This window comes from Apium graveolens, chromosome 10 (genome assembly GCF_009905375.1).
Source record: "Apium graveolens cultivar Ventura chromosome 10, ASM990537v1, whole genome shotgun sequence".
Classification (NCBI taxonomy): Eukaryota; Viridiplantae; Streptophyta; class Magnoliopsida; order Apiales; family Apiaceae; genus Apium; species Apium graveolens.
Genome location: NC_133656.1, coordinates 181281075 through 181293080, shown reverse-complemented (window position 1 = coordinate 181293080; position 12006 = coordinate 181281075).

Genomic DNA, 12006 nt, shown 5'->3' with positions numbered 1-12006 from the left:
ATAGATCTTTTTTAACTTTAAGAGACCAAACATTAATCAGTGGTGTTTCTAATTGATGGGATTTGTCCATGTTGAAACGATCAAGAACCTTTTTTGTATAGGTTGATTGATGAATAAGTATTCCCGATGATCATTATTCCAAATGTATACCTAAACAAAATTTTGTCTTTCCAAGGTCCTTTATCTTGAACTCATTTTTCAAATAATAGCAGCTTCAGTAATAATTTCAAAAATACCTACAAAATTCAGATCATCCACATATACAACAATAATAACAAAACATGTGACACCCATTTACCTTATAATAATTGAATAATTTAATCTAAGTATAAATATACTCACAAGACTGAATAGTTTCAAGGGCTCAAATTTTAAATTCAAATTTATATATATATATTACAATTACAAAGTCATGTTCTTACTTAAGTTATACAAACAGAGTTCGGTACAAAACATTACAAATGACTTCCAAAAGACTTAGCTACATATAATTATTTACACAAGAGCTGAAGAGTAGGGAGCCCAGAGCATTAGCTGACCGACCTGTGACTTAAGCCTGTAGTTACCTCTCCAAACTAGATATCACGCAAAATTGTAGTTTTTAGGATAATCTGGAAAGTATTTGTATTTGATATGTGTTTCAACTCAATGAGCATAAATTACTACAATTTTTACAATAACATATTTAACAAGTATGTAATGTCCCGAAATTTCAATTTTTTTTTTATTATTTGGATAGTTTTTTTTTGTGATTTTCCGATTAGAAGGAATAAAATGGTGGATATTTTATTCCTGTTTGATTAGATAGTGTCATTAAATGACTTAATGTGCTAATTGATAATTTTGGTTGTGAAGGGTAGCGGCTGCGGGTTGAAAGAGATATGTCCTATGTCCAATCATGAATGAGGATTTAGGAATAACTTTTATGTAATCTGTTTTGATTTCATTGATATTAATAAAAGACTTGTTTTGTTTTTTATTACGGGCTCTATCTATTTAAGTGTTTAAATAAGATATACCATAATTTAGAGTAAAGCTTTTTATGGATTATGATGAGATCATAATAGTGAGACCTAAAAGATGATAACTCTAAACTTAAATAGTTCCTGGTCATAGGATTACTAACTGGTAATTAATAATCCGCAAAGATCGGTACATACTATGCTCGCTTCATTATGAAGGATGTCTGTTCTCATAGATATTTGTGTGGTGACACTATAGCTAGTATGTAGGTGCTTATTATAGAATAAGTTCACTGAACATGACTCGCACAACTGAACAACTGATGGAGTTCACTCACGTGTCAGCAGTTGTTCACATAGTGATAGTTGTACAAGTATCCTTAGACTTGAGGTCATCATAGTCGTCTTGTGTACACTGAACTATGCTTTGGTTTAGTTCTTAGTCTCCAGGGACAATTATTAGGGCTCTACTGGGTATAGGAATTTGTACACGAAGATAGTGTATGATCAATAAAGGATCTACCCCTTCCAGTGAAGGAAGAGAATGTTCAAAGCTGATCCACTTATGCTAGTTCAGGAATCTCTGGCCAGAGTGAATGAAATTAGAAAGGAGTTTCTAATTTACATAGAACTGAGCATAGTGAATGGGAAAACAAATGATTAAATTAGATAGGCTTGACACAAGATCCATGCCTTGTATTTAATCAGGACATTGGAGGGTAGAAGGAGTTAATTGTACGGTAACTATTCACTGACAGGTTCTTGGTATTCTAAGCAGTGAATTCATATTATCCGGATAGTCGCGATATGTTGAGAAGCATCACTCACGATGTAGAATAAATATAATTAATCAGTTAATTATATTTAGTGAATTTTAATATTCATATAAATAATTAATAAAAAGTTTATTATTATTTATTTCTACTACCGACATAATATTGAACCTAGAGGGTCACACCATAAAAGAATATTTCCTTTGATAAATAATGAGAGAGAGAATTATTTTCTAAATAGTTTAGAAAAAGAAATAATGATTAAAATAGTTTTAATTATTATTAAAGTATTCTATGAAGATAAAATGTGGGGGTTAAAATATATAAAGATATATTATAAAACCCTAGGAGAGTCCTATAAATAGAATGAGATGAATGGCTCATTTGACAATATATACAACTTTGGTTTTGTGAAAACCCTAGCCTCCATCTTCTTCTTCTTCTCTCTCTCTCCCAAAACTCCATTTTTATAAAAGCTTAGTTTTATAAAAAGGTTCATCGAAGCGGATCGTTCTTGGTGGATACCGGTAGAGTGCTTCACACACTGAGGAGCAACTGCTAGCACTCCAATTTTATAAAGCTTCGATTCACGAGGTATGGTTTCGATTCCTCAGTTTTTCCCTTTTATATGTTTTTCTATATGTGCGGTATATGGTTTTTACGGAATAATTGTTATCTCACGCTTCCGCTCATCCGTAAATTCCTTCATTGGCATCAGAGCTAGGTTCTGCATATAGAGATTCATATAAAAAATTTCAGATTTTTTAATGCATGTATGGATTTATTATGTTTTTTGCAAGTTTATTTGGATTTAATTATGAATTAATTCGAAATAATTTTTGCATGAGATTTTGACTACTGATCTGGGTTCTACAAGTGTTGTAGATCATCTAGATATTTTTTTCATAATTTTGTGATGTGTAGATTATTTGTTATGAATTTTTTAAAATTGTTTTAATTAAAATTCATAAAATAATTATGCATGTGAATAATTATGATTAAAATTTGCATAAGGACCCATGGCTGATCTGATATTTTTCTGCTACTCCCTGATTTGAGAAATCATATTATTTTGATTTTTATTAATTTATTAATTAATTGTTAATTAATTTATTAATAATAAAATTAAAATAATAAATTAATAAAGAGTTATTAATGAGGGAGTAAAGGGAAGGGGGGGGGGTTACATCTCCTAAATTGTAATAGCAGCAGGAAGCAAACAGTCACAGCAGGAAGTAGAAACAAAAAAAAAAATTTGAAAACCTGCTATCGGCTGCTGCAGGCGCGTGCAGCGCACGCGGGGCGGGGGGGGGTGTGTTGCGCATTCCGTGAATGCGTTACACACTGTTGCGCATTTACGGAATGCGTTACACGCGTAAATGGCTCAACAGTGTTGTAACGCATTACGTACATGCGTAACAGCCCGTATGTCCACATTAAATTTGATTTTTTGGGAGTTTCGTAACTCCGTTTTGGGCGTGCAATATATCGTTGGATTCGTTTTTCCGAGACGGATCTAATGGAGTGGTCAAATATTTTTTATATAAAAGTTTTGAACGGTTTATATTCCCGAAAGTGTTTTAAAGCATGTTTTAATTGTTTTAATTGCTTTTAAATGCTATAATAAATCCATACATCATTATATCAATATGTGACATGATATTACTTGCATGCTTACTTGTTTATTTATTTTTATATATGAGATATATGCCTGTGTTTACCATGCGATGATAGATTTAGGTGAACTTAAATCAATATAAGGCGTGCTCTAGAAAATCTAGAATAGGAATCGTTTCTTGCCTTGACAATAATATTATGAATACAATCATGGGATTCTTGTGTTTATGAAACACGTAATTAAATATGAATTTTCAATTTTGAGAGAAAGGATGATTCTGTCAACAACAGATTTCTATCTGTAAGAAAGGGTTATTAAGTGACGCCTCTTGATAATGCTCCACTCGATTTGGGAATCATCTGATTATCGATTATTGATTTGAAATATTTAATTTAAAAGGAAGAATCTCTTTATAATATGATTATGATTGTAACGTAATATAATCCCTCTAAAATTAAATAATATCAAGTAGTAATTGGCCAATGACACAACGGGCTTGTGTCGGTCATAGCCTTCCAACATGATAGAAAGTGGTTCTTATTTTTAAATCATTGTCGTTTCGTGCTACATCCGAGGGCTTTGATTTCGAAATAAGAAATACTTGTCTATTACATTGAGATGTGTACATTGAATTAGAATCTAAAGGTCGTTACGTGCCACAGCCGTGGGCCGTTGGAGACTGATTCAATTGTACGGAATGTTGGGTTAGACTTGACTTAGAATATTGAGTTTGTCATGCCACAGCCGTGACTCAATTATTCAAGAGGCTAAAATTATATTAGGGAATAACATAAGATGTAATTGACAAGAGTTGTCTGCCTATTGAACATTACATGGAGGTTCGTGCCACAGCCGAGGTTGTGTGATGGAATGTAGGATCCCTATTCCCACTAGCATTATGAATGCTTATTTTTCACGTAGGGGGTTGAATAAATTAGATAAACTAATGGGAGCCACTTATGAATAAAGACCCGATTCATATAGTGTTTTGAAATGAAATTGAATATTTGCTAAGTATTGTTATGTGTTTATCATTTACAGATTTACTATATTCGTTATGTCTTCTGCACTATCACTCCGGAGTATACTAGATGCTCACAAGTTGACTGGTCCTAATTTTGCTGACTGGCTTCGAAACTTGAGAATTGTTCTCAGGGTGGAGAAGCTGAAATATGTGCTTGACTCACCTAAGCCTACTGAACCTGCTAACGATGCACATAATGATGAACATGTTGTGTATCGTAAGTAAATAGATGATGCAAATGTTGCTCAATGCATCATGCTAGCTTCCATGAACATTGAGCTACAGAAGCAGCATGAGCATATGGATGCTCACACTATCCTTATGCATCTATAAGAGTTGTATGATGTGGCAGGAAGGACAGCTCGATATGAGATATCGAAGGAGCTGTTCGGTTGTAGGATGTCTGAGGGATCATCCGTGAATGACCATGTACTTAAGATGATCAATTTGATTGAACGTCTTGGACAACTTGGTTTTGCCATGGATGGGGAGCTGAGCCAAGACTTGGTCTTGCAATCACTTCCGAGTTCGTTCTCACAGTTTGTTATGAACTTTCACATGAATAAGTTGGATGTCAGCCTGGCTGAACTCCACAACATGTTGAAGACTGCGGAATTGAATTTTTCCCCTAAGAAGAGTTCTGTTCTTCTAATTGGTGAAGGTTCCAATCCTAAGAAAAGGAAGAGGAACCCTTCCAAGAAGAAGAAAGTAGGTGAGAAAACGCCGGTTCCACCAAAAGCCGAAGACCGCAAGAGCAAAGTTGTTTGCTTTCACTGTAACAAGGTGGGGCACTGGAAGAGGAACTGCAAGGTTTACCTTGCAGAGTTGAAGAATAAGAAGGGGAGTGAGACTACCACTTCTGATTCAGGTATGTTCATGATATAAATGAATATGTCATTAAGTCAAATTTCTACTTGGGTATTAGATACCGCCTGTGGTTCTTACATCTGCAATTTGTTGCAGGGACTAAGGAGAAGTAGGACTCTTGAGGAAGAAGAGGTGATTCTACTGATGGGAAATGGAGCAAGAGTTGCTGCTAAAGATGTAGAATCATTTCATTTACATATGCCTACGGGCAAGACAATTGTTTTAAATAATTGTTATTTTGTTCCCTCGATTGTGAGGAATATTATTTCTATTCCCATGTTAGACTTGGCTGGATTTTCATTTATTACTGAGAATAATGAATGTTCTATTCTTAGAGATAATATTCTTTATGGACGTGGTACTTTAAATAATGGTCTGTATAAATGTAACATAATTTACTTCAGATTGAACAAACTAATAAAAGAAAAGGGATGATGAAGATCTCACTTCATTGTGTCACTGCAGTCTCCATTTAATGGACATGGAGAGAGGGCTGCAGATTTGCTAGGATTGGTACACACAGATGTATGTGGACCAATGTCTACGCAAGCCATGGGTGGATTTTCATACTTCATTACTTTCATAGATGATAGATCTAGATTCAGATATGTGTTTGATGAAACACAAGTCTGATGCCTTTGAAAAGTTCAAAGAGTATAAGTATGAAGTGGAGAAATAAACCAAAAATGGTATTATAACTCTTCGATCAGATCGAGGTGGTGAATACTTGAATGGAGAGTTTCTGGATTATCTCAAAGAAAAAGGTATAGTCTCCCAGTGGACTCCTCGAGATTGGTATCTGAAAGGAGAAATCGAACTTTGTTAGACATGGTTCGGTCCATGATGAGCTATGCGAATCTTCCAGTATTCCTATGGGGTTATGCATTGGAAACCTCAACATATTTACTGAATAAGGTGCCTTCCAAATCTGTTCCTCAAACTCTATATGAGATATGGAAAGAAAGGAAACCGAGTCTTAAACACGTTAAGATTTGGGGATGTCCAGCTTATGTCAAGAAAGTTGACCCAGATAAGCTGGAATCTCGATCCGTAAAATGTAGTTTTGTGGGATATCCTAAAGAGATTTTTGGGTATTACTTTTACACCGATCATAAGGTGTTTGTCTCCAGACATGCTACCTTCTTGGAAAAGGAGTTTATCCTTGAAGGAAATAGTGGGAGCAAAATTGAACTTAATGAAGTTCAAGAAGCACAAACTACTACGGTTCAAGTGGAAACACCTGTTCAGACTGAACAACCTTCTGTGGAACAGCCCATTCGTAGGTCAGGGAGAGTGTCTCGCCAACCTGAGAGGTATTATGGTCTTGTCATTGAGAATGACAATGAGTTGTCAATCATTGATGATGACGACCCTATGACCTATAATGAGGCTATGAGTAGTGTTGACTCAGAGAAATGGCAAAGTGCCATGAAATCCGAAATGGAATCTATGTATACGGTATACAAAAGAAAGATTAGAGCAGATGGCCAGGTGGAGACCTTTAAAGCCAGGCTTGTGGCAAAATGATTCAAACAAAGGCAATGGATTGACTTTAATGAAACCTTTTACCTATAGCCCTGTTAAAATCAGTTCGGATTTTGCTTGTGATTGCTGCTTACTACAACAATGAGATCTGGCAAATGGCCAGATGGTTTTCTTTCCAAGGGAAATGAAAACCTAGTGTGTAAGCTGCTGCGAACCATATGTGGTTTAAAACAAGCTTCTCGTAGATGGAACATCCGTTTTGATGAGATAATCAAAGAGTTTGGTTTTATCAAAAACGTAGATGAACCATGTGTCTACAAAAGGGTTAGTGGGAGCGCGGTAACATTTCTTGTATTATATTGAAAAAGAGTTGACACACATAATAACATAGCAGACCCACTCACAAAGCCACTTTCTGAAAGTCACTTTGATCGTCATAAAGACAAGATGGGTATTAGATACCAGAGTGATTGGCTTTAGTACAAGTGGGAGATTGAAAGATATATGTCCTAAGTCCAATCATGAATGAGGATTTAGGAATAACTTTTATGTAATCTGTTTTGATTTCATTGATATTAATAAAAGACTTGTTTTGTTTTTTTATTACGGGCTCTATCTATTTAAGTGTTTAAATAAGATATATCATAGTTTAGAGTAAAGCTTTTTATGGATTATGATGAGATCATAATAGTGAGACCTAAAAGATGATAACTCTAAACTTAAATAGTTCCTGGTCATAGGATTACTAACTGGTAATTAATAATCCGCAAAGATCGGTACATACTATGCTTGCTTCATTATGAAGGATGCCTGTTCTCATAGATATTTGTGTGGTGACACTATAGCTAGTATGTAGGTGCTTATTATAGAATAAGTTCACTGAACATGACTCGCACAGCTGAACAACTGATGGAGTTCACTCACGTGTCAGTAGTTGTTCACATAGTGATAGTTGTACAAGTATCCTTAGACTTGAGGTCATCATAGTCATCTTGTGTACACTGAACTATGCTTTGGTTTAGTTCTTAGTCTCCAGGGACAATTATTAGGGCTCTACTGGGTATAGGAATTTGTACACGAAGATAGTGTATTATCAATAAAGGATCTACCCCTTCCAGTGAAGGAAAAGAATGTTCTAAGCTGATCCACTTATGCTAGTTCAGGAATCTCTGGCCAGAGTGAATGAAATTAGAAATGAGTTTCTAATTTATATAGAACTGAGCATAGTGAATGGGAAAGCAAGTGATTAAATTATATAGGCTTGACACAAGATCCATGCCTTGTATTTAATCAGGACATTGGAGGGTAGAAGGAGTTAATTGTACGGTAACTATTCACTGACAGGTTCTTGGTATTCTAAGCAGTGAATTCATATTATCCGGATAGTCGCGATATGTTGAGAAGCATCACTCACGATGTAGAATAAATATAATTAATCAGTTAATTATATTTAGTGAATTTTAATATTCATATAAATAATTAATAAAAAGTTTATTATTATTTATTTCTACTACCGGCATAATATTGAACCTACAGGGTCACACCATAAAAGAATATTTCCATTGATGAATAATGAGAGAGAGAATTATTTTCTAAATAGTTTAGAAAAAGAAATAATGATTAAAATAGTTTTAATTATTATTAAAGCATTTTATAAAGATAAAATGTGGGGGTTATAATATATAAAAATATATTATAAAACCCTAGGAGAGTCCTATAAATAGAATGAGATGGATGGCTCATTTGACAATATACACAACTTTGGTTTTGTGAAAACCCTAGCCTCCATCTTCTTCTTCTTCTCTCTCTCTCCCAAAACTCCATTTTTATACAAGCTTAGTTTTATAAAAAGGTTCATCGAAGCGAATCGTTCTTGGTGGATACCGGTAGAGTGCTTCACACACTGAGGAGCAACTGCTAGCACTCCAATTTTATAAAGCTTCGATTCACGAGGTATGGTTTCGATTCCTCAGTTTTTCCCTTTTATATGTTTTTCTATATGTGCGGTATATGGTTTTTACGGAATAATTATTATCTCACGCTTCCGCTCATTCGTAAATTCTTTCACAGGTTCCCTACGATAAAAAATATTAAAAACAACAATTTTTTATGATTATTTTATTTCATGTTAAATAAAATATTATGTATTTTATTTCAGTTCAAGATGTTCCTGACCGTAAATATTGCGTGTTAGATTTTAATTGTGGCCCCGTAAAGACCAGATATTTTTTGGATAATTGTTAAATGTTTAAAATGTGTTTATATGAGAATATACATTATTTGGGCGAGTGTCTAATAGCGTATGTTACGTGTGATGGATTTTATCTCATTTTGCTTAAGTTGGGGTATTTTATAATTGTTTTTGGGGGTTTGTTTTATAATTATCGGATCGGGTCCCTACGAGGACGTCAAAGCGCACAAAGTTCATGTTTTACTTTTTATAAAATCAAAAAGCCTTCGAATATTTAATGTTTCCGTATTTTTAGAATATTCAAAATTTTTGGGGAATTTTGACATAATTTTTATATTTATTTGAAAATAATATTTTGAAGAATTATTTCCCGTAATTTATTATTTTTGGACGACTAAATTTAAGTATGAGATCAAAACAGCGTATAATGATTTTAGGGTATTATTTTCTCGTAATTATAAATAGCCTGAAATTGTTTTTAATTTCTATAAAAATCATAAATTTAGAAGTTATTATCAAAATCAGATAGGGTTCTTGTGTTGGTGAAATCCGTTCTTTGACTTCATCTCTTGATTCCCGACGATTTACTTGATCATTTTCGATGTTTTTTTAACCAAATTGAAGCCCATTTCAAGCCCTTTCTATTGATACCAAAATCATGAACAAAGGTTGATCCTCTAATTTTGTTCTTTTTCATTTTAAACTTGAATTGGGGTTTGGATTTATGATGAATTTTGGCTATTTTTGATGCCATTGATAGTTTTGCCATGTTGTCTATCGTCGTTTAAAGTATAAATTGTAGGGTTTGATCACATGATGATTAAATCGATGATATGGATAGAAAATACATCCTAAAGACACATTAAATGTCGCATTAATTACACTTGGGCTTCTTGTCAGAAGTCCAGTACAGACCTGTTTGGTCCGAGCTCGTAGCAGACTCAAGACAGTCTGTGTAGGCAAGGCCCACCAGCAGAGTTCATCAAGGTCCACGAACACAAGCTATTCGTGGGCTAGGCCCAATACGGCTGGAAGAGTAGAGACATGTGTACGGACTCAAAGTCCTACACAGAAGGTTCTGGAGTTCCTTCTCTTATAGGACTCCTAATCACCATCTAAGTTGGAGACCTGTCCACTAATTCTCCCAACATAAGTCTAACCCTAGACTCACCTCTATATAAAAGGCTCTACCCCTCAACCTAGAACTACGTTTTTTTGACTTGATTCTCTACCAAACAGAGACACATAGCCATCTTACAAGGACCGATAGTCCCGAACGTAAGAGCAGTCATTAAAGTTTGAAGCTTACAAATCCTAGCATTAAATACTAACGCACTCTAGTTTTTATTCCACAACATTTGGTGCCGTCTGTGGGAAGACTACAACAACCATGGTAAATACACGGAGCATAAACAATAGTGGAATAGACACTCCTGTCCCATCGTGAATAATCGCATCAGTGGTGAAAGTACCACTGCACTCAACTCATGCCTCCACCCAAGGAGGAATCCTGGTAGGGGCAACTAAGACTCATCCACAAGGGATGAATCCACCGGCTCCCAGGGGACAAACCCCAATTTCAGCAGCTACATGCACCTGTGAACCCTCATCACATTGGGTATGAGTACTCGACGATCGTGACCACTACCCCCCTTACGGGATGCCTCTATACCCCGAAGCTGGAGGAAATGGACACTCTAATAGGAGTGAAGCACAAGGGCGGATGCCCCAATACATACGTGGCTTGGATCCTATTCCGGAGGATCAAAAATTCTCTGGACCTTATATCGATAGAGACTCTGAATCATCGGATGACGATGTTACTCTGAGAAGGGGGCGTGCTGGTAAAGAGCTGATGCCTAGTACTGACCAGCGCCCTAGGAGCACTCAAGGGACGAGTCCCCAAGATGTCTAGGAGATGATCATAGCTCATAAAGCTGAGATCCAAATGCTGAAGCGCGACCTGGAGACGCACTTGGCCCCAAGACCCCCACTTGCTCCGAGGCGGAGAAATCCTCCTCCAATCATAGACCTGGATGGTCTAATACCAAGAAAGGCTATTGTCCCAAGGTCTGATCCAAGTGATCTTATTCTCTTAGGAGGTCCTGATGATCCAAACCCACCATTCACTGATGAGATAATGAATGCCCATATCTCAAAGAAGTTTAAGATGCCCACCATCAAAGCATACGATGGTACTGGCGACCCTGCTAATCATGTCAAGACGTTCTCTAACACCCTGTTGCTACAGCCCGTGAACGACACTATTAAGTGTCGGGCCTTTCCTCAAATCCTATCGGGTATGGCTCAAAGATGGTATAGCCGTCTACCCCCAAATTCTATTGGATCCTTTAAGGACTTGAGCCAAGCTTTTATCAAGCAGTTCATAAGTGTCAGAGTACACGAAAAGAGTTCGGCCTCTTTCATGGGCATAATCCAAGGAGCAAAGAAGTCCCTGAGAGACTACCTGAACTGATTCACGAAGGAGACTTTGAAGATCCATGACCTTGATGATAAGGTAGCTATGATAGCCCTACAACAAGGAACTAGAGACTATTTCTTTAAGATGTCCCTAGCTAAACACCCTCCTGAAAACATGTTGCAGCTCCAGGATAGGGCCAGAAAGTATATCAAGGTGGAGGAAAGTATAAAGAAGATGGCTGTGAATAATGAACCTTCTGGAAATAAGAAGCGAAAGATGGATCAGGAGTACGATGCCAATGACAAGTATCCACGGATTGGCAAAAGCTCTGGACCTCCTCTTCTAAGAAGAATCAGCAACTAAGGTTCACTGAATATGCAAGGTTGAATGCTCCAAGGAGCCAAATCCTTATGGAAATCGAGAAGGACAAAGATTTCAAATGGTCGAAGCCACTAAAAGGAGACCCCGAAAAAAGAGACAAGAGTCGATACCGCAGGTTTCACAAAGATGTTGGTCATGATACTGACGATTATAGGCAACTCAAGGATGAGATCGAGTATTTGATCTGAAGGGGAAAATTTGGATGTTTCACCAAGGGCGAAGAGGCTGGAGGCCAGAAAAGAGACAATGATCGAAGAAATGATGATCGAAGGGGTAACGACAT